General features: G+C 38.4%; 2 long non-coding RNA genes across 3 annotated transcripts in view; one reads left to right on the top strand and one right to left on the bottom strand.

Annotated features, from left to right (window-relative positions):
- The window catches only part of LOC147349186 (uncharacterized), a 287,797-nt gene that overhangs the window by 198,014 nt on the left and 65,889 nt on the right, over nucleotides 1-23,894 (top strand). The window contains exon 3 of one of the 2 annotated variants that reach the window (XR_015149521.1): nucleotides 6,539-7,942. The exons of the other annotated variant lie outside the window; for it this stretch is intronic. This is a non-coding gene — a long non-coding RNA (uncharacterized LOC147349186). Of the gene's footprint in view, nucleotides 1-6,538; nucleotides 7,943-23,894 lie in introns of those variants that run through there. 2 annotated transcript variants of the gene reach the window in all.
- The window catches only part of LOC147349185 (uncharacterized), a 242,944-nt gene continuing 221,357 nt past the window's right edge, over nucleotides 2,308-23,894 (bottom strand). Inside the window, exon 6 of the long non-coding RNA XR_015149511.1 lies at nucleotides 2,308-2,440. This is a non-coding gene — a long non-coding RNA (uncharacterized LOC147349185). The remainder of the gene's footprint in view (nucleotides 2,441-23,894) is intronic.

Raw genomic sequence — 23,894 nt, 5'->3', positions numbered from 1 at the left:
TAGTAACTATCTTTATCTCCATTTTACATATGTAACTATGTATAAATAACTATGGATAACTAATAATAGTCTCTCTTATTACATTAGATTATAAGCTCCTTGAAAGCAGTTTCTTATAGAAGTCTTTCTTTGGTTCCCAACAGCACTTAAGTACGATGTTCTATGATATAAATCAGTATTAAGTAGTAAATACGTAAACAAACCAAGATTTTTCAACTGCGGCACCATTGACGTTTCGGTCTTTCCTAAAGATCTCACTGAACACTTGGGCATTGTTGTAGGCTGTCCTGTCCACTCTAGGATGTTTATCAGCCTCTCTGGGCTCTGTCTACTAGATGCCAGTAGCTTCCAGTTCCTAGCTCCCTCTCCACAGCTGTGACAACAATACATGTCTCCTGACATTGACGTTGGCCTCCAGGGTGGGGAGGAGACATAACTGTTGAGAACCACTGATTTAAAACACGAAACTACAACTTATAGACACAGAGGGGATGGGAGGAAGTGGGTGATAGTGCTGAGAGGGTAGCTGAACCTCATTTCATCTTAAGGAAAGTAGGATTTAGACATGCTAAGTCAGGGGTAGGAAATTTCAGTGTGATAAAACCTGTGTTATCATCTTCTTTTCTTCATTATTTTTCTTCTATGTCAATATACTACATTCCATGACAGGTTTTTGAACTATTTATATGATTAAGTGACAATATCCAAGGAATTAGCTTAATTGAAATTAAGAGGGTAGCACTGAAGTATATATATTACCATATGTAAAACAGATAGTAATGGAAAGCTGCTGTATAACACAGAGAGCTCAACCTGGTGCTCTGTGACAACCTAGAGGAGGGAGGTGGGGAGGTGGGATTGAGGTTCAAGAGGGAGGGAATATATGCATACCCATGGCTGATTCGCGCTGAAGTATGACAGAAACCAACCAAACATTGTAAAGCAATCATCCTCTAATTAAAAAAAAAAAAAAATTTTTAAGAGGAAGCTGCAACTGTATGATGACAATAGTTTAAATAGATTAAATAGTTAATAATCAATCATTGACCCTTGTATCACGCAGGTGACATGTTAATAATGTGGGGATCTATGGAAGTGCCAATGCATATTTACATGGAAAATGAAAAAATGTAAAAGAGCCAGAAACTCAGAATTTGTAAACACTGTCACAGCATTGTTTGCACAGCAAACATTTTTGATAAGGCTGTAAACTGACATGTTTTCAGTTTCAAACAAATGTCTTTGTGATTGTTATTAATATGTTAAAGAAAGCAAAATTTACCCCTGACCTACACAACTCACCAACTGAAATGGTAGTATCAAAGCTTAAGCACTCGGCACAGAAACAATATTTTGAATATGCATTGTGTTTTCACACATCTATAACTATTAACAAAATTTTGAGTTAGCATTTTGTTTCATACCTTCCAGTATGAATTGGTTGGCTTCTACTCTTCATAATCTGGATGATTTATTCTATTTGTCAAATACTTTGTTGTTGATGTTCTGTCACTAAGTCATGTCCAACTCTGTGACCCCATGGACTGCAGCGTGCCAGGCTTCCCTGTCCTTCACTATCTCTGGGAGTTTGCTCAGATCCATGTTCATTTAGTTGGTGATACTATCTAACCATCTCATCAAATACTGAATAAGAACCAAAAACATTTTTAGAAGTTCTGCTAACAGCTTATAACTGAATAGATAAAATCATAGCTCTCAAAAACTTACATTTAGTGGCAGTAAGCAATCCTATAGAATAAAATATTAAGAGCAATATAATATACTTAGATTTATGATACAGATGAAAATACTGCAGAGACATAGAAAAGATAATTTTAGCTCAGTCATAAATGCAGTGCAGGAGGCACCTGATGGTTTTTAAGCAGAGGGATGATATAGTTATGACTTTGTTGTAGATAAAACTTTAGGACTGGAGGCAAGAAAACTACTTCAAAGCTTTTTACAATAATCTAGACAAAATATGTTAAAGGATGAACCAGGCCAGTGATAAGCTGAGGGAAAAAAGGCAAATTTAAGAAAACTTGGAGACAAATATCATTAGAATTTCATGAGTACAATGATGTATTCATTTGGGGGGCAGAAAAGATTTAGACTGTCTTTTTACAGTCTAGCTGTAAGTGAGTGGCTATTTAGGTGTACCACTAATTGAGATAACAGAAGAGGAAAAACGTTAGGGAAAAAGACAATGGGTTCCCTGAATGTCTCCCGGTAACAGTGTATATGGCTGAGGCACTATACCTAGTCAGAGCTTAGGAAACTTAGTAGCAATAAAAATAAATACTAAGATTGATTCAAGTTCGAGCACCTTTTATTTGCGTATTTGGTCAGATGGGTATAGTAGAAGGACTGGTGATGGGAGAGATTTGAGAACGACGGTGAAAAACGTGCTTCAGGTGATGAATCCAGGGTTTTAGACTGTCTAGAAAAGTGAAATAAGAAAGCTCCTTTTAGACGCTGAGAAGATAGGAAGATCAATACGGTGGAAGGTTATAGCATTTCATAGCATGAGTGTATCATGTGTCGTAGTATGTCTGGGTGGGAAAATAGTTTGTTTTCAGCAAGAGAGAAGCTGAAAGTTAAGATTTCTGATCTGAATTGAACTAGGAGGTGACTAGTTTTTGGCTATCACCATGGGTGTGAGTAACACAGAGTCAAAGTACTTAGGAAATACCTAGAAAATGGTGTTTGAATAAAACATCCACATGAGACTTGTAGTAAGTGAGCACTGTGGAAGGATTTGGAATAAAGAAAGAATATTTAATATCAATGTTTTCTATGTCTGATCAGATCTTCAGATTAAGGAGGAGCAAAAAATCATATGGAGAGGACTTCCTAAGAAAATACTAGTTGTGTTTATCTCCTCAGTAGAGGAAGAGTAATGATTTAGAATGTGCACTTAACACTAAGGAAGTAGTGAAGGAATTGCTTGAGGGAAGAAATATCTACCGCTTGATAGCACGACAAATTTACGAGTTGAAAAATATTGTTGGAAGAATACAAGCTGAAGCAATACTTGCTCAGTGATATGAACTAACACCAATTTCACCATTTTTGTTTGGAACTTCTGTATAAAGGACATAAATCAAAATGTTCTCTAAAATAAGGCCAAGATTTGGAAAGCATCATAAAATGCAATTCATCCTGATCAAAAAACAAAGCAAATTTAGACAGAAACTTTGTCATAAATAGTAAAGTGCCCAAGTTTCATGGTACACTTTTCCTCTAAGGTATTTAAGTCCTTTAAAGCTTACATGAAGATCATGAAATCTCCATTCAACCATGCTGCTCTGTATAATACTGCTGAGATGTTTCCCTAGTAATGAACTTGTTTTAAGATCCTTGGGGTCCATAAGCAGTTGAAATGTTGAGAATATTTCCAGGCATGGTAATCAAAATGAAGACATGGATCAGAGTCAGCATTAAAGGAATGAATTGAATGCATTCCAGGAGAGCAAGTGGTAACAGATCATAGTAGATTTTATAACTATATAAGAGAGTGTACTCATGTCTATGAAGTCTTTTTTGTGTGTGTGTGTGATTTTTTTTAATTTTTATTTTATTTTTAAACTTTACAAATTGTATTAGTTTTGCCAAATATCAAAATGAATCCGCCACAGGTATACATGTGTTCCCTATCCTGAACCCTCCTCTCTCCTCCCTCCCCATACCATCCCTCTGGGTCATCCCAGTGCACCAGCCCCAAGCATCCAGTATCGTGCATTGAACCTGGACTGGCGACTTGTTTCATATATGATATTCTACATGTTTCAATGCCATTCTCCCAAATCTCCCCACCCTCTCCCTCTGCAACAGAGTCCATAAGACTGTTCTATATATCAGTGTCTCTTTTGCTAATAACAAAAATTATTGTTGGGTTGCTAAAGTTACCACAGCTGTGTGTCTGAGAGACAAGCACACTATACATTAATCTTGTGGAGGAGTGTATGATACAGGCATATTTTCCAAAACCCAAAAATAGTGCTCAAAACTCGGTTCTTATAAAGTCTCAGCATTAAAATCTTCTTCCTTCCTTTCTACCTCTCTCCCTTCCTTTCTCCTTTCTTCCTTAGTCCATGAAATAGGACCAGAAACATTCCTATTGTATGGCTTACAAGACAGAAAGTCAGAGGACTTTAATGATTTTTCCAAAAGGTTCCAATATTAAATGCAAGTTACATTCTTTCAAGTATAGCACAAAGAATGAACACCATACCTATGCTAACAACTGAATAATTCTTTTCAGTTATTTTGCCAACTCAATTTTTCATTCTTTTTATGTCCACATTAACACTATAAAGTGACAGGTAGTGACAGTAAGGCTCACCACTACACTAATAAGAGAAAGTCGATGATACAGACAGATTAAGAAAATGAAAAACAGATTTAACTGTAAAAAAGAATGTCATGGCTGAGTAGCTTTTAGATGCTTCATCCACCAAAAGTGGATATACTTTAATTGGAGAATTCAGATCAGGCCTTCATAATTTCTAAGTGCTCAGTCATGAGGAAAAGAGTCTACCCTCAAAGTATTTAAAAGACCTTTTTCTTATGCTATTCATTCTTCCATTCAACAAATACTTATTGAGCACCTACCATCTGTCAGACAGTAGAGACAACACTGAAGAAAACAAATTCCCCTTATTCATTTTTACAATGGGAGGATACAGACATCAAGATGAATAAGTAAAATATATATTATATATAAACTGGTGATAGTGTAATGGAGTAAAATAAAGGAAGGGCAATATGCAGAGCTGAGGGGGGATTTTGGAATTTTAAATAAGGTCAAGCTTTAATGAGAATGTGGCATTTACAGGAAGATTTAAAGAAGCTGGGATAATGAGTCATACCACACAAGTAAAGAATATTCTAGGCAGAGCAAGGACTCGGTGTGCTAGACATGTCCCTGGAGAGAGGAGGACAGGATGGTGGAATGCAGTGAGATGGGAAGAGGGTGATAGGAGATCAGATAGAGAGCGGTGTGTGAGGGGCAACCGACCAGATCATCTAGGGCCTGTATTAGAATTAAATGGAATTACATTAAAATGGATTTTAATGGGTTTGGCTTTTACTCTGCATAAGAAACATAGTGTCTGAAGTTTTTGAGTTGAATTAATGTTATCTAGTATATTTTAACCGGAGAAGGCAATGGCACCCCACTCCAGTACTTTTGCCTAGAAAATCCCATGGACGGAGGAGCCTGATAGGCTGCAGTCCATGGGGTCGCTAGAGTCAGACATGACTGAGCGACTTCACTTTCACTTTTCACTTTCATGCATTGGAGAAGGAAATGGCAACCCACTCCAGTGTTCTTGCCTAGAGAATCCCAGGGACAGGGGAGCCTGGTGGGTTGCCATCTCTAGGGTCTCACAGAGTCGGACACGAAGCGACTTAGCAGCAGTATATTTTAACAGGTTTTCTTTATCTAGAAGTGACTAAAGGGGGCAAGGGTGGAATAAGTGTGTGCATGCCCAGTCACACTGTCCTGTTTGACTCTATGGACTGTAGGCCCTATGGACTGTAGCCCGCCTGGCTCCTCTGTCCATGGGATTTCCGAGGCAATAATACTGGAGTAGGTTGCCATTTCCTCATCCAGAGTGGAATCAGGGAAACAGCTGAAAACTACTACCATAATCCAAGCAAGTCACACTAGATTTTTGTATTATAGTAGTGTCAGTGGAGATGAAGAACAGCAGGATTCTGCATAAAATATGCATGTTGATCTGTTAGGAGTGACTATGGTATTACATGTAGGTTCTGAGAGATAGAGGTCAAAAATTATGCAGTTTTTTTTTTTTTTTTTTTTGCCTGAAGAATTAGGAAGATGAAGCTACCATTAAATGAGGTGGTTAAAGATAGAGAACTATTATTTAGGCTCTGATTGCTTCTTGCCAATTGTAATATTTGAGGATAACCTTCCTTTTTGTGTCTTGACATCTGGTTTTTCTTAGCATTGGTTTAATTCCAAGTTTTAGCAAACCGTTTCATGCATTATATCTATTAATAATAAATATCCCCATTCTTTTCATATGTCTTCAGTGTGATCATATAATAAGTGAATAATTATTATTTAACTCATGTTTGATTCTGCAGTGTGAAAAGGCTATGATAATTCTAGTCTCACCAGGAAATCAGCCCCTTGACTGTAATTGTCTTTCTCTTTATTTTACCCACTGATGTAGCAATTTTGAGAAGATGCAAAAAATATATTCAACCACTTTTTACATTTATTAAAGAACAATGATGACTGTAAATAAGAGAAAATTTTAAATGACTCTGGTCATGAACTAAATAGAGGCAAATGACCTAAAGAAAAGACCAAAAACATGGATGTTAAGTCAGTCAGTCACTAACTGAATAGAGGTTGAGTCCTTTGGTAGATCATATAACCTAGTGGCTTCCCAGTTTTCATGATTATTTGCATTCTTTTTTAAAGAATAAGATAATATAAACAAAATACTGAAGACACCTTAAAAATATTAACTGCTAAACTAATGTTAGCCCATAATTCCCACAGTTTCAAGAAACCAGACCCAAAAGGAGATCAAGAGGGCGAAGTAAGAGGAGGTGGAACTTACCTTCTTCCACAAACACATCAAAAATAAGTCTACGTGTGGAACAATTCTCACTGAAAACTAACTGGAAGCTGGCAGAAAGACTTGTGTACAACCAAGGCTGTCAGTAGTGAAGTGAAGTTGCTCAGTCGTGTCCAACTCTTTGCGACCCCATGGACTGTAGCCTACCAGGCTCCTCAGTCCATGGAATTTTCCAGGCAAGAGTACTGGAGTGGGTTGACAAATCAGGCAGAAAGGGAAGAAAAGTGATCAAGTCAGGACCTGTGCCCCTTGGAAGGGACCCAGAGGAAAAGAAAAATTCATGGGTAGAGACTTGACCTGGGAAGTGAGAAGGTTGAGCCATAAATTGGATGTCCCAGTCCTGGGTCCTATGTAAAGGAGACAAGCCCCCTTGGCTGGCTAGAGGAAGGCTGAACCAAAGAGAAGAGTGACATAAACCCTGGACTACACCTGTGAGGAGGGTCCAGGGTCTGGCTAGTCTCTGAGGCAGAGTGAAGAAAGGTCTGCTCTAGTGGCAATGTGTTTACATGACCACCTCACCATGCTCCACAGGCTGAACCTAGCGGATGCTTCAGTCCAGCTCACTCCATGCCACAGCGCAGCACTGGATCTGGCATGGCCATGACTGGGGAAAGGACTTGCCTATGATACAGAGATGATCTGGTTCTGTGGTAGATCTCAGGTGGGGTGGTGTCAGCCATTGTTGGAGCTTACTCAAGTTGTGTCTCAGAAGCCCACCACATCTCTGATGGCAGACTCCCCACCACAGCTAACATCTCAATACACGCCAAGAAATCATGAGGGCCCCTGCCAGCCCTACTGAGTGGTTCCACAACAGGATGGGGTGGCCAAAGCAGGGAATAGTGATCAGCTGTGAGGAACAAAGGGAGATTGAACCTAAGGCCATGTCTGAACAGAGCCATGGATGCCTACATAGACAATGCATCGGCCCTCTGTCTGTTCAAGGGCAACACTCACGTCAGTACTCCCTTCCTTTGAGGAAAGGACCCAGTGTAGGGAGAGGGAAAAATCAACCTTAAAGGGAGAAGAGTCACTTCAAGCCTGACCCTCTGGGCTTCTGTTCCAGCAAATTGGGATCAGACCTGGTCCATAATAGAGTGGTAATGGCCACTGAGCAGGGGGGAAGTCCCACCCCACACCCAAAACCTTCCCTAGCTCCTTCATCTCCAGCTCCACCCTCTACCAAGGTGATAGATGCTACAAACCCTGAAGAAATAAGTGACTTGTGTCCACATCAAATCCAGTTCTCCCCTAGAACGCACTGGGCACTCAGAGTCTATATAGGAATGCTTACACATAAGAACAGTTCTTTAACACTGCAATAAGTAACTGCTTCACTTAAATTCATAGAGGCAGAAAAAGTTAAGAAAAATTAAAAGGTAGAGAAACTGGTCTCAATTGAAAGAGTGAGACAACACCTGAAAAAAATAATGACACAAGTAAAAATTTTACCAGATAAAGAATTCAAAAACACTGGTAATACAAATGTCAACTGAATTAGGGAAAGTAATTGATATAAACAGTGACATTTTAACAAGAAACTAAAAAGTATAAAAAAGACCCAGTCAGAAATGAAGACTTTGATAGCTGAAATAAAAACACACTATTAATAGAAGACATGAATAGAAAACTAAGTGATACAGAAGAGTGGATGAATGATCTGGAATACAGAATAATAAAAATCAACTGATCAGAATAGCAAAGGGAAAAAAAAATGAAAGCTGTTTGAGAAATCTCTGGGATACACAGCAATCCCACTCCTGAGCATACATTCAGAAAAGATGAAACACTCTAATTTGAAAAGACACATGTATCCCAATGTGCATAGTGGCACTGTTTACAGTAGCCAAGATAAGGAAGCAACCCAAGTGTCCATCATCAGACAAATGGATAAGGAAAAAGTGATAACACACAGATGCACAATGGACTGTTAGCCATAAAAAGAAAGAAATTCTGCCAATTGTATCAAGGTGGATGGACCCAGGGAGTATTCTCCTTAGTGAAATAAGTGAGAGAGAGAAAGACAAATGCTGTATGATATCACTTACATGTGGAGTCTAAAATTATGAACAAATGTGTATGCAAAACAAACAGACTCACTGATACAGAAAAAAACTAGTGGTTACCAAAGGGGAGAAGGTAGTGGGGATGGGAAGATTAGGGGTATGAGATTAAGCGATACAAACTACAATGCATAAAATAGATAAGCAAGAAGGATGCATTGTACAGTAGAGGGAAGTATAAGCCATTATCTTGTAATGACTTTTAATGAAGTATAATCTATAAAAAATACTGAATCACTATGTTGAATGTGTGAAATTAATATTATAAATCAGCTATACTTCAACTGAAAGATAAAAATAAAAGAAATAGAGACCCAGCAACCATAAAAAGATTTAGATCAGTGGTAAAGATAGGTGGTACATCCCATAACTTCAAGTATTAACCATGCATGCTCAGTCACTCAGTCATTTCCAACTCTTTGCAGCCTCATGGACTGTAGCCTACCAGGCTCCTCTGTCCATGGGATTTTCCAGGCAAGAATGCTGGGTTGCCATTTCCTCCTCCAGGGGATCTTTCCAGCTTGGAGATCAAACCCATGTCTCCTGCATTGGCAGGCAGATTCTTTACCACTGAGCCACCTGGGAAGGCCTCAAGTATTAACCAATTACACTTTATTCTTCTTCTTTATGCTTCTTTATTTATGCTTTATGAAAGTTATTCACTTTTCTACTACAAACTTCTTCCCTGATGTCACCTCTACCTGTTTAGAGGCAGAACTCCTGCATCTACAACTTTAAGCACAACTGTTTGCCCAGAAGTAATGATCCAAATGAAGCAAATAGTAGAAAATGTTCACCACCAGTTAGCTACCTAGAGTCCGGTGGTTTATTTTGGAATGCCAGCGAGCTGAAGTAAGGAAAGGAGTAAAAACCAATAGAAAGATGGTTATGACAATGACTGCAACTGAGGGTGACTCAGTAATGGGATGTCACCAAAAGTTTGTGAGGCGCCTTATAAAATATATCTCAGAACTATCCCCCCAGGAGACAAAGGAAGGAAGCATTTAGCTATCTAGTGGCACCTGCCCTCGACTTACAAAGTGCTGCCTATGAAGTGTTAACTCTCACACATTTTCAAGACTGCATTTATGAGGATTAAGCAATTTCTGCAGGATTCCCAGCTGCCTCCCTATACCATATATTCAGGGAAGCTCTAGGGCAGGGACAGAGGTACAGAGAATGCAAATAAGGCTTGTTGAAGATGGACAGAACCAGTGCTGCATGGCTGAAATAAAGGTGAGGGCAAGAAGCTACAGAGTCGGCACAAAAGCTCTTCAGAGGCTCAGTATTGTCCAGTGGTTAAGATGAATGTAGTGAAAGTAAATTCTCACAATAACTTCATCAACATTTTTCTTTTTCCAAAGTAGGTCAAGTCGAAACTTCAATATATCATATATATATATATCCAGAACTGTATCTGTATAATTATTATAATATAATAAGGCATTAATAAATAGATTAATAATAATCAATAATAAATTAATAATAAAATAAATGACAATTACAAGAGATGTCTATCAGTTCAGTTCAGTTCAGTCACTCAGTCGTGTCCGACTCTTTGCGACCCCATGAATCACAGAACATCAGGATCTCTGTCCATCACCAACTCCCGGAGGTTACTGAAACTTATGTCCATCAAGTCAGTGATGCCATCCAGCCATCTCATCCTCTGTCGTCCCCTTCTCCTCCTGCCCCCAATCCCTCCCAGCATCAGATTCTTTTCCAATGAGTCAACTCTTCGCCTGAGATGTCTATAATATACAGTAATTTTGAATTTTGAATTATTTTCTTTGCCAGTGGGAGGAATTTTTTCACTAAATTAGTAGATGAACTTCCTTCCTCTAAAAATAATATTAACCAAGCCATGAAAATTGGTTTATTCTCCCACATAAATACTTTAGGGAAAGTCTCAAAGCAAAGAATAGAGGTTTGACAATTCATCTAAGGGGAATTCATGTTTCTCAATGCTTTTCCATCAGTGGTTTTATGAAGCAGTTTTTTTTCTCACTTTCCCTTTCAGAATAAAATTAGATGAATTAAAGGCATTAATGATCACACGTTTTTGATTTCATGGTACTTTTATCATAATTATTGGGTGAGTTAAAATAATATCAAATGACTTAATTGATTTTTGCTATCCCATAGCCTTGTGATTTATCCTGATTTAGTAAAGACACCAGGTGGCTTTATTTCATTTATTAGAAATGGATGTTATTCACTCTTCCATGATGTACCTGGGGCATTGAGCTTTGGTTTGAGGTTTGTGAACTGAATTATTAACACAATAAAATTTTTCTCTAGTGTACCTTATTAGGAGTATTATAATTTATTCCCTAAGATATCTAACATTAAAAACGGAGTTCTAAAAATAGAAACTTCCATTTAAGGATAATCAAAACAGTATCAATAAAATATATGTGCCATGGACTAAACTACATTTTGGTGGAAAAAGCAATAAATACAACTTACTCTTCTGCCCTAATTGTCTAGTAAAAAATTTTAGTTTGGTTTGTAAAAGTCAGTGGTATGTTTGCATTAGAATCCCCTAACAGTATATATATACCATTTTCTTTCATTTTCTCTGTCACAAGTTGAAACTGAGGCTTGTAGGATAGATATAGTAATTTTTAAGAATGATAAATTCTTTTAGACACATTCAGTCATAATGGGCCTTATTTTTTACTCATTCTTATAGACACATCCCGGAGAAGGCAATGGCACCTCACTCCAGTACTCTTGCCTGGAAAATCCCATGGATGGAGAAGCCTGGTAGGCTGCAGTCCATGGGGTTGCTAAGAGTTGGACACGACTGAGCGACTTCACTTTCACTTTTCACTTTCATGCACTGGAGAAGGAAATGGCAACCCACTCCAGTGTTCTTGCCTGGAGAATCTCAGGGACGAGGGGGCCTGGTGGGCTGCCGTCTGTGGGGTCACACAGAGTCGGACACGACTGAAGTAACTTAGCATAGCATAGCATAGTCACATCCAAGCAAACACTAACCTCTATCAGTCTCTGTGTGTGCCTTTGAATTGTTTGCTTTTATTTCATCCTCCTGATGATCATTATAGTCTATACCCTCATATTTCACATCTAGACAATGACAATGTCCATTTTTCCTGTACCTAGACAGCATATTAAAAAGCAGAGACATTACTTTGTCAACAAAGGTCTGTCTAGTCAAGGCTGTGATTTTACCAGTAGTCATGTATGGATGTGACAGTTGGACTACAAAGAAAGCTGAGTGACGAAGAATTGATGCTTTTGAACTGTGGTATTAGAGAAGACTCTTGAGAGTCCCTTGGATGGCAAGGAGATCCAAACAGTCCATCCTAAAGGGGATCAGTCCTGGGTGTTCATTGGAAGGACTGATGTTGAAACTGAAACTCCAATACTTTGGCCACCTGATGCGAAGAGCTGACTTATCTGAAAAGACCCTGATGCTGGGAAAGATTGAGGGCAGGAGGAGAAGGGGACAACAGAGGATAAGATGGTTGGATGGCATCACCAACTCAATGGACATGGGTTTGGGTGGACTCCGGGAGTTGGTGATGGACAGGGAGGCCTGGCTTGCTGCGGTTCATGGGGTCGCAAAGAGTCGGACACAACTGAATGACTGAACTGAACTGAACATGCTTGTAAGTGCAGCCCTGATGCATCCCACGGCTTATAATTTGAGTGACCACACGTTCTAGTTTCCCTAGGATACTTCCATTTTTTTCGATTGCAATTACTGAGAATTAATCCTTGCAGTCTAAAAAAGAGCCGGGTGAGAAGGTGCCTGTTCATCTTATCTGTAATGACATTATATTCAACTTGGTGACCTTCTACTTTTCAAAGTCTTTCAATGACCAAGGCAAAAAGCTCATAGAGGAGTCAAAAACTGCTATAGTTTGAACACAATCTACCTTTTAAACCTTCTTTAATACACATCTTCATTCCTAAACCTATGTAAATCATTCTCCATCTTTGATGATCTTGATGGCCAACTCAAATTTCTTGATTTCATGTTGTCTTTCCTAATGACTTCCATATTTCCACTGAACCACAGTAAATAATCCTTTGTCATTCATATACAGATTAGTGACAGGTAGTATGATGTTTTTTTAGTAAAGTTAGCTTTAGTACACAGCATTTCATTGCCTTACACATTTGGAAGGAGACAGTACTTAGTGGAGTTTAATATCATAGACTGGCATCACGATGCTTAGACTTGAATAGCAGATCCCTCAATGCTTCTAATATGGAAGCTCTATCTTCATTATACAACTTCTCAAGGCAGCAAATATACTTAGTAAACAGTAAAAAAAGGTTAGCAAATAGAAGAAAACAGAAGAACCAAATAGCATCAGATAATATTTCAAATAACATCAGATAATATTTCAAAAAATGCTTTTCACTCAACCACTTTTCTCCAACCAATAAATCTTTGCCTTACTTCTATAAAAATAAATATTACTTCCATGAAAAGATAAGAGCCAGTCATCTATTAAAAGCCCCATTTTGTAATATTGCATAAACCACATTCAAGGAATGTGAGAATATGATGGGCCGGAGTAGTATTTTCCCCAGGCGCTTCTGTTGTTCGCCTCGAACCTGAGGAATTTCTTTTCTCACTAGAAGGCAACTATTAATTATTTAGGGAGGCTTTTCATCCTAGCACTGGTTTTCTCCTCCACTAAAGTTATGGCATAATTTTTTATTATTTTTTTTTAATTTCTTGAACCTAAGCCCTTTAAATGCAAGCCCAATAGAGTTTTCCTGTCTGGTCCTTGTTGTTGTTTAGTCCAACTCTGCAGCCCCATAGACTGGAGCCCACCAGGTTAATCTGTCTATGGGATTTCCTAGGCAAGAGTACTAACTTGGGTTGTCATTTCCTTCTCCAGGGGATATTCCTAACCCAGGGATCAAACCTCATCCCCTGCATTGGCATGTGGATTCTTTACCACTGAGTCTCCAGGGGAGCCCTTACTGGCAGGCAATTAGCCATCTGGTGTAGAGAAAAGAATACACGTAAGCAAGTTAAATTCAGTGTGATAGAACTATGATAAAGAAATGCACAGGAGAAATAGACAACAAGTTTTAGAACTTGTATATATTTTTGTCTCAAATCTAAGATAGGCTGGAAAAACATGCAGTAGTTGATGAGCAAATTAATTCACTGAATTAACTATTTTACACATAGTTGGATGGCATCACTGACTCCATGGACATGAGTTTGGGTAGACTCTGGGAGTTGGTGATGGACAGGGAGGCCTGGCGTGCTGCAGTTGATGGGGTCACAAAGAGTTGGACATGACTGAGCGACTGAACTGAACACGATTCATTTCAAAAAAATTTAAATTCTGTACTAGTTTTTCCTGTTGTGATATCCCAACCATTTTAAAAGTGATGAAAAATAGGATTATGGGAGTTATCTACAATTTGAAAGGCAGAATTATTTCCAGGTCATTCTCTGAATGTAGCACGTTAAACATTTTTACAGGGCCAGATAAGCTAAGAAACAGTCCATGCAACACCAAATTAATATATACAGGTAAAAATGACTTCTATAATAAAAATAAAAGTTAATGTCAAGCATACTTGATGAGTGAATTATTCAAAAATACCACAATGTATGTATATAAGTTTACATAATAAGCCAATCCCATTAACTCCTCCCCTTCATGGATCACAGCCATGTCACGGTGAAGGGGCTTGCACTAAGGGGCTTGCACTAACTCAGTGAAGCTAAGAGCCATGCCATGTAGGGCCACCTAAGACAGATGGGTCATGGTGAAGAGTTCTGAAAAAATGTGGTCCACTGGAACAGGGAATGGCAAACCACTCCAGTATTCTTGCTGCAAGAACCCCATGGATAGTATGAAAAGACAAAAAGATATGACACCAGATGATGAGCCTCCCAGATTGGACAGAGTCCAATACGCTACTGGGGAAGAGTAGAGGGCAATGACTAATGGTGCCATAAAGAATGAAGTGGCTGGGCCAAAACAGAAACAACACTCAGTTGTGAATGTGTCTGGTAGTGAGAGTAAAGTCCAATGCTGTAAAGAACAATATTGCCTAGGCACCTGAATGTCAGGTCCGTGAATCAAGGTAATTGGATGTGGTCAAGCAGAACATGGCAAGAGTGAACACAGACTTTTTAGGAATCAGTGAACTAAAATGGATGGGAACGAGTGAATTTAATTCAGAAGACCGTTATATCTACTACTCTGGGCAACAATCCCTTATAAGAAATGGGGTAGCCCTCACAGTCAACAAGACAGTCCAAAATGCAGTACTTGGGTGCAATCTCAAAAATGACATGATGATCTTGGTTCTTTTCAAAGGAAAACCATTCAGTATCACAGTAATCCAAGTATATGCCCCAACCACTAATGTTGAAGAAGCTGAAGTTGATTGGTTCTATGAAGACCTACAGCACTTTTTAGAAATAACACCAAAAAAAAATGTCCTTTTCATCACTGGGGATTGGAATGCAAAAGTAGGAAGTCAAGAGATACCTGGAGTAACAGAAAAATTCGGCCTTGGAGTACAAAATGAAGTAGGGCAAAGGCTAACAGTTTTACCAAGAGACCACACTGTTCATAGCAGAAACTCTCTTCCAATGACATGAGATGATTCTACACATGGACATCAACAGATATTCAAAACTGAAATAATATTGATTATGTTCTTTGCAGCTAAAAATGGAGAAGCTCTATACAGTCAGCAAAAACAAGTTTGGGAGCTTACGGTGGCTCAGATCATGAACTCCTTATTGAAAAATTCAGACTTAAATAGAAAAACAGGGAAAACCACTAGGCCATTCAGGTATGACCTAAATCAAATAACTTATGATTATACAGTGGAAGTGACAAATAGATTCAAGAGATTAAATCTGATAGAGTGCCTGAAGAACTATGGATGGAAGTTCATAACACTGTATAGGAGATGGTGAACAAAACCATCCCAAAGAAAAAGAAAGGCATAATGTTTGTCTGAGGAGGCCTTACAAATAGCTAAGAAAAGGAGAGAAGCCAAATTCAAAGGAGTAAAGGAAAGATATACCCAACTGAATGCAGAATTCCAGAGAATAGCAAGGAGAGATAAGAAAGCCTTCCTCAGTGATCAGTGCAAAGAAGTAGAGGAAAATAATAAGATGGGAAAGACTAGAGATCTTTTCAAGAAAATTAGAGATACTAAGGGAAATTTCATGCAAAGGTAGGGACAGTAATGAACAGAAATATCGGTATGGACCTAACAGAAGCAGAAGATATTAATAAGAGGTGGCAAAGATACACAGAAGTATACAGAAAAACTATCTTAATGACCTGGATAACCACAATGGTGTGATCACTCACTTAGAGCCAGACATTCTGAAATGTGAAGTCAAGTGGGCCTTAGGAAGCATCACTATAATCAAAGCTAGTGGAGGTGATAGAATTCCAGCTGAACTATTTCAAATCCTAAAACATGATGCTGTTAAAGTGCTGCACTCAATATGACAGCAAATTTGGAAAACTCAGCAGTGGCCATGGGACTGGGAAAGGTTTGATTTCATTCCAATCTCAAAGAAGGGCAATGGCAAAAATGTTCAAACTACCACACAATTGTACTAATTTCACATCCTAGGAAAGTTATGCTCACAATCCTTCAAACTAGGCTTCAACAGTATGTGAACTGAAAACTTGCAGGTGTACAAACTGGATTTAGAAAAGGTAGCAGAACCAGAGCTCAAATTGCCAACATCCATTGGATCATATAAAAAGCAAGAGAATTCCAGAAAAACATCTACTTCTGCTTCACTGACTACGCTAAAGCCTTTGACTGTAGAATACAGCACTGGAAAATTCTTAAAGATATGAGAATACCAGACCACCTCACCTGCCTCTTGCAAAACATGTATGCAGATCAAGAAGCAACAGTTAGAACCATACATGGAACAATGGACTGTTTTCAAATCAGGAAAGGAGTATGCCAAGGCTGTACATTGTCATCCTGCTTATTTAACTTATATACAGAATACATCATGAGAAATGCCATGCTGGATAAAGCACAAGCTGGAATCTAGATTGCCAGGAGAAATATCAATAACCTCAGCTATGCAGATGACACCAGATGCATTTCGGAGCCCCCAAAATAAAGTCTGTCACTGTTTCCATTGTTTCCCCATCTATTTGCCATGAAGTGATAGGACTGGATACCATGATCTTCATTTTTTGAATGTTGAGTTTAAGCTAGCTTTTTCACTCTCCTCTTTATTGTTATCAAAGTGTAAAGGTGAGGGGAAGGGATAAATTAAGATGCTGGGGTTAACATATACACACTAACATACATAAAAGTAAATAATCAACATAGACCTACTGTATATTACAAGGAACTCTACTCAATAGTCTATAATAAGCTGTATGGGAACAGAATCTGAAAAAGCATAGATATATGTGTTACTGAATCACTGCTATATACCTAATACTATAAAAGAGTAAACATCCAAAATATTTGATGAATGAATCATGCAAAACTACTACAATGTATGTACATAAATTTACATAAGCCAATCCCATTAACTCCTCACTTCTCATCACAATAGTTACATATTAGTCTGTTTTCTATAAGGTACCAATATACTTGGAATTTTTAACATAAGGCATCTAAAAATTTCTGCCACCTAGGTGATATTTTCAAACAAAAAGTTTTGGTAATAGTTTGGAAGAAAGATTTCTTAACAGAAGTTAAATGAACAGCTACAAAATTTAAGAGAATAAAATGTCAGAAAGTGACATGTATTTTTTTCATAAGTATGTCAAGAAATCTCCTTGTCCCATTTTACTCGTTTAGTGTTTTTCTTACTGTTTATTTGTACAAAGCAATATCTGTACATTTAACAATTTAAAGGTATCCTAAAAGGAAAGTTTTGAAATACTGTCTTTGATCCCTTCTTATGACAATTTTTTAACTGACACATTTCTTTGAAGTTCTTCCATTCAGGTCCCTAATGAAATACTACTTGCAGGTAAAGCTAGGCAGAGAAAAATGCAAAGTGGATAGAAATACATTAATGCAAATGTAGGAAGAATACACCTATACACATACACACTTATCCTCTCATGTGTATTTAGGATACAGTTTGCTGGTTGCTGTCAGCCCTGACGGGTGTTTATTAAAGGTATTTGGAAAACCTATAAAAGAAAAAGAATAAGGGAGGAATCAAGAGTCCAAGTCATGTCAGATTCAAAGATTACATTCCCTAGAAGGCTCTTTAGTTTTGCGTCTCACTGTTTGATAGTCAGTCACACATAGATAGGGTTAGTAAAGTCAACTCAGATTGGTATAGGCCATCAAATAGTAACTGGTCAGAAAAGCAAACTTCTGGATATGATTGTCACCATTCACAGCAGGTAAAGGTTAGCTGTAAGACTGGCCAGGAAAAATCACTGCCAGCACGGGTGTAATCAGAATTATAAAATTAACAAGAAACTGCATCATGAGAGAATTAGACACTAGGTCACCACATCTTTATGCAATGGGACTGGAAAGTCCAAATGAGCTCAAAAGCATGAGAATGTTAGTATCAAGGAGGCACGGTTCAATGAGGCAGCGTTCTCCTTCTTGGCCCTGGTTTTTGGCTGTAAGAGCTGTTTTTATATGTTCAACAGCAGTATATGTCCAGGTGAAAAGGACCAGGTGAGGTTTTTAAAGGCTTATTTTAGTTTGATGCCGCGGTGGCCGAATAACCAAACAAGAATTTTGGTTCTTCTGTAATGACAGCTTAATTACTAAACCCAAAATTTCAAAACTAAATTCCATTTTGATGTTTAGATACTTAGTAGATATATTTCTTTGTTCAGTGCAGCAGAGTGTCTGCTAGTTGCTCACGGAAGTCTATGTGGTCCTCGTCTTCTTTCTCCCAGGCACAAACCAGGATTGCACGGGTTAGCTTTCTTTCATTTAGATATGTCCAGGTTACTGAACCTTAGGCAATGAATAGTGAGTAGAACTGTGTGCGTCTTTTCCATATCAAGACTGTTATGATATGGTTGTGTTTCCTCCATAGTTTCTCATGCTTCTTCCAGGTAGATGAAGACAACAAGATGACCCTGGATTTACACTGTGTCCAATGTGACAGTCACTAGTCACATGCAGCTGTTTATATTTAAATTAATTAGAGTTAGATACAATTATAACTTAGTTCCTCGATCACATCAGCCACATTTCAGGCACTCAAAAATCACATAGCTAATGGCTACTATCACATATCCATCATTGCAGAAAAGTCTATAGGCCTGTGTTGCCCTTGACAATGCTAAAGCAAAAGCACAGAGTCAGGGTCCGTGAATCACCACAAGGAAAACCACACACAAGCCAGTGCCATCTACTTGTGACTATTCTGTGACTGAAAAAATCAACTTGCACTGCTTGAGACATTCTTCAGTTTGGGGCATATGCTGCCATAGCTGCTATTTACAGAAATGGTGATCCAAAAGATAGCAGCATATAACCAGACACAGTCAGGGACTGGCATCAGGTGAACAGAATGATATTTAATTTCCACAGCAGAAAATCTGCTGCTCAAGTAAATGGTCATTTGTAACCAAGTATAACTTCAACATTCAGGTGAATACATATCAAGAAAGTCAAGGCAGTTCTGAGTTTGAGTACATTTGGAAAGTGGGTTTATTTTTTAATCAACACCATTTCCATTACATAGGACAAGAGATTCTCATAGCTAAACATGGGAAGCTGTTGGCTCATCCTATTGGCTGCTAGTCAAGGACAAACAGAAATTGAGACTGTAAGTTCTTCAAGGACTTCCCTGATAGCTCAGATGATAAAGAATCCACCTGCAGTGCAGGAGACCTGGGTTCAATCCCTGGGTTGGGAAGATTCCCTGGAGACGGGAAAGGCTACCCACTCCAGTATCCTTGTGTAGGGAATTCCATGGACAGAGGAGCCTGGCAGGCTACAGTCTATGGGGTCACAAAGAGTCAGACATGACTGAGCAACTACTATTACTACTTCTAATTTCCTTGAGACAGCAAGCAATAGCAGATTTACACTTACAAATCTATGAAAGATAAAAGGAAGAAAATAGCTAAATACTCACTGAGAATAATAACATTAAGTTGCTATAAAGTCTGAGAAAAGGGTCTTAATTCTTTATCAAGAAATCTTTATGACCTTTATCAAGGGATACATTTTACGTTGGCATCCTTTGTCTTGTATATTGAAATTACAGTTTGCATATGATTCTTTGGCTAAGAGCAAAGAAAACCGACTACATCAAGGAAAAATATAAAGAGACAAAGTACCCTTCATCTTATTTTTATTCCTACAAAAAAATGGTGCTTAGAATTACAGTAAAGAGAATGTTGTGAAATATGAAGTGCATCTTTTCCCCTGTCCTGAAAGAAAAAAAATCAATTGAAGTGTAAATCTTCAGAGGATGAAAAGTAATGGATTCTATTCAGAGTGGAGTTTTTATTTTTGCCCCCCTCCCCAGTTTACTGCAAGGAAAGTAATAAAAGATTCAAAGAGGCTTCCATAAGATCTTATAAAATAGTAAAAAAAAAAAAAGTAATCACTCTGGAACCACAAAAGCAGTGATATGCAGCAGAGTAATTTACTCTATGAGGCTTTCACTTTAGGCCAGAAGGTACACTTGTAATAGCTGCTTAATCTTAACCTCAGGATTTTACAGCTCATGAACTTTTGTATTGACATTAGTGAACAGCCTGGGCAAGATAAAATACGGATCAACACAGACATCTTGGTTTCTTTGGAAAATTAATAAGGAGAGCTCTCTGGATGAGACTTTATTGTGAGTGCCTTGAGAATTAACTGCTGTAATGGCGAGTCGTGATTGATTGAAAGAAAAAAAAAAAAACATTTTGTAGGTGATGGTGTGGGAAATCACCATACTATATCCTTTCCAAATTTCACTATTTTTGTCTTTTCCTTGTTGTCATTCCTTAAGTAATGAATGCTGAATAAGACAGTAGATTGGCATTTAGAAATTAGAAACCTTGGGAAAGAATCCAGTTCATTAGCAAAGTAATTAACTGTTTCTTAACATAATAATACTGCAAGTAAGAGTAATTAGTGGTACTAAATTTATTGATACCAAGAAATTTTCTGGGTTTAACACATACAACAAGAATCTATTCTTGCTTTTTAATAAGAAGGCACTGTCTACAATGTGTACCATTACAGTCGCTTGGACCTTAACCCTAACCATACACTTGTTTGTATTAAGATTGGATACAGAATAAGGAGTCAGCAATTTATTTCTTAATATCCTCAGCAACAAGTATACTTGTTTGGCAGAATCAATTGGTAGCAGAATTTGGGCAGCTTCTGCCTTTCCTTCATCATATATCTTTCTAGACTATGTGCCTGAGAATGTAATTGCACTTTTACCATGAATGCTGTGCTGAGTCATGTCTCACTCTGTGACCCCATGGACTATAGCCTACCAAGGCTCCTCTGTCCATAGGGATTTTCCAGGCAAAATACTGGAGAAGGTTGCTATGCCCTCCTCCATGGAATCTTCCCAAAACAGGGATCAAACCCAGGTGTACCACATTGCAGGCAGATTCTTTACTGTCTGAGCCACCATGAATGCTAGAGAAAAAGAATTCTTGACAGTTGCTATAAAGATACAGCAACACTAAGTGATCTATGTTATCCAATACCTTAGTCATTTGGGGCTGCCATGACAAATTACCACAGACTGAATGACTTATATAAATAACAGCAATTTCTTACAGTTCAGGAGGCCGGACGTCTAAGATCATCCTGCTATCTTGGTCAGATTCAGGTTGCGGACTTCCAACTTCTCCTTGTGTCCTCACATGGCAGAAAGAGGGCTCAGTTCAGTTCAGTTGCTCAGTCATGTCTAACTCTCTGCGACCCCATGAACTGAAGCATGGCAGTCTTCCCTGTCCATCACCAACTCCTGGAGTTTGCTCAAACTCATGTCCATCGTGTCGGTGATGCGATCCAACCATCTCATCCTCTGTCGACCCCTTCTCCTCCTGCCTTCAATCTTTCCCAGCATCAGGGTCTTTCCCAATGAGTCAGTTCACATCAGGTGGCCACAGTATTGGAGTTTCAGCTTCAGCATCAGTCCTTCCAGTGAATATTCAGGACTAATTTCCTTAAATTGGACTGGTCTGATTTCCTTGCAGTCCAGGGGACTCTCAAGAGTCTTCCCCAACACCACAGTTCAAAAACATCAATTCTTTGGTACTCAGCTTTCTTTATAGTCCAACTCTCACATCTGTACATGACTAGTGGAAAAACCATAGGTTTGACTAGATGGACCTTTGTTGGCAAAGTAATGTCTCTTCTTTTTAATATGCTGTCTAGGTTGGTCATTGTTTTTCTTCCAAGGAGCAAGTGTCTTTTAATTTCATGGCTGCAGTTACCATCTGCAGTGATTTTGGAGCCCAACAAAATAAAGTTTCTCACTGTTTCCATTGTTTCCCCAACTATTTGCCATGAAGTGATGGGACAAGATGCCACGATCTTAGTTTTTTGAATGTTGAGTTTTAAGCCAAGGAGCTTAGAAAAGAGTGCTAGAGAACCTTTAACTATCTCCTTTAAAAGTCTCCACCCTCATGACCTAGTTACTTCTTAAAGGCCACAACTCCTAATATAAGCACAGTAGGTTTTAGGATTTCATCATATGAATTTTGCAATGACACACATATTCACTCCAAGACATTTATATTTTCCATGGCCAGAGTTTGACAAAAAGATTAAGTTCTGCCATTTTACCTATCAGGATGCTATTTTCCTTTTAGAATGAGCAGGTTAGACAGATGAAGACTATCAAAGGCTGAGTAGAAAAGTATACAAAAGCCTGAAAATTGATATATGAACAAAGAGCACATGTCAATGTATTGGCCATTCTGTGTTATATAAAAAAAATGATTTAATGAATGAAAGTCAACAGCTATGTCTGAGAGAATAAAATGTTGTCATGATCTTGTCATACAGGAGACAGAATGCAGCTATCCTGTTAATGTCTGTTTGACATTTGGGGAATGTGATTTTAATATAAACACTTTGAACAATTTAAATAAACTAGTCCTCTCTCTACAACAATCTGCCAGGAATAACAGACTTCCATTACCGGAGACCTCAGAATCTGTGATCTTGTAATCAAAACAGGGACCAGATTCCTCAGAGTTTCTTAACCAGCATGTCATAATCTGCTTCTATAGACAACATTTGGTGGTTGGTATTTGGGAAACAATTTCACATTTGTACTTGAGATTGATGGCTATCTTAGGGAAAAACAAAGCAATACACTTCATCAGTTCTGGATTAGTTTTCCCCTGTCCCAGATGGCGAAAAGCACATAATTAAGACTTTCAGTATGGCATTCTCAGGCCAAAACCGTGTGTGACTTCTGTCCTTTTACCGGGCATTGCAATGCCCACTTAAACAGATTTGATTTAGTTTTAGCACCACTGAAAGAGGATTTGATTCTCTGCTCTGGAGTTCTTTATTTCTCAGCTTCCCTGGTAGCTCAGACAGTAAAGCGTCTGCCTACAATGTGGAAGACCCAGGTTTGATCCCTGGGTCGGAAAGATACACTGGAGAAGGAAATGGCAACCCATTCTGGTATTCATGCCTGGAAATCCCATTGTGCTGGGAAAATCATGCCTGGAAAAATCCCATGATTTTTCAAACTTTCATTCCTAATTGATGCCAATATTTGCAGGGACCACATATTTGATTCACTGTGCAAACAAATTGCCGACATTCACTGGATCATGGGGAAAGCAAGAGAATTCCAGAAAACGATCTATTTTTGCTTCATTGATTACACTAAAACCTTTGACTGTGTGAATCACAACAAACTGTGGACAATTCTTAAAGTGATGGGAGTACAAGACCACATTGCCTGTCTCCTGAGAAACCTGTCTGTAGGTCAAAAAGCAACAGTTAGAACTGGACATGGAAAAACTGGTTCAAAATTGGGAAAGAAGTATGACAAGGCTGTATATTGTCACCCTGCTTATTTAACTTATATGCAGAGTACATCATGTGAAATGCTGGGCTGGGTAAATCACAAGCTGGAATCAAGATTGCCAGGAGAAATATCAACAACCTCAGATATGCAGATGATGCTACTCTAATGGCAGAAAGTGAAGAGGAACTAAAGAGCCTCTTGATGAGGATGAAAGAAGAGAGTAAAAAAATGGCTTGAAACAGCATT

This window comes from Bos grunniens, chromosome 21, assembly GCF_055505025.1.
Source record: "Bos grunniens cultivar Pamir isolate PY7600 chromosome 21, Bosgru_T2T1.0, whole genome shotgun sequence".
Taxonomy (NCBI): Eukaryota; Metazoa; Chordata; class Mammalia; order Artiodactyla; family Bovidae; genus Bos; species Bos grunniens.
Note: the sequence above shows the minus strand (reverse complement) of the source record. Positions and strands in the feature narration are given on the sequence as shown.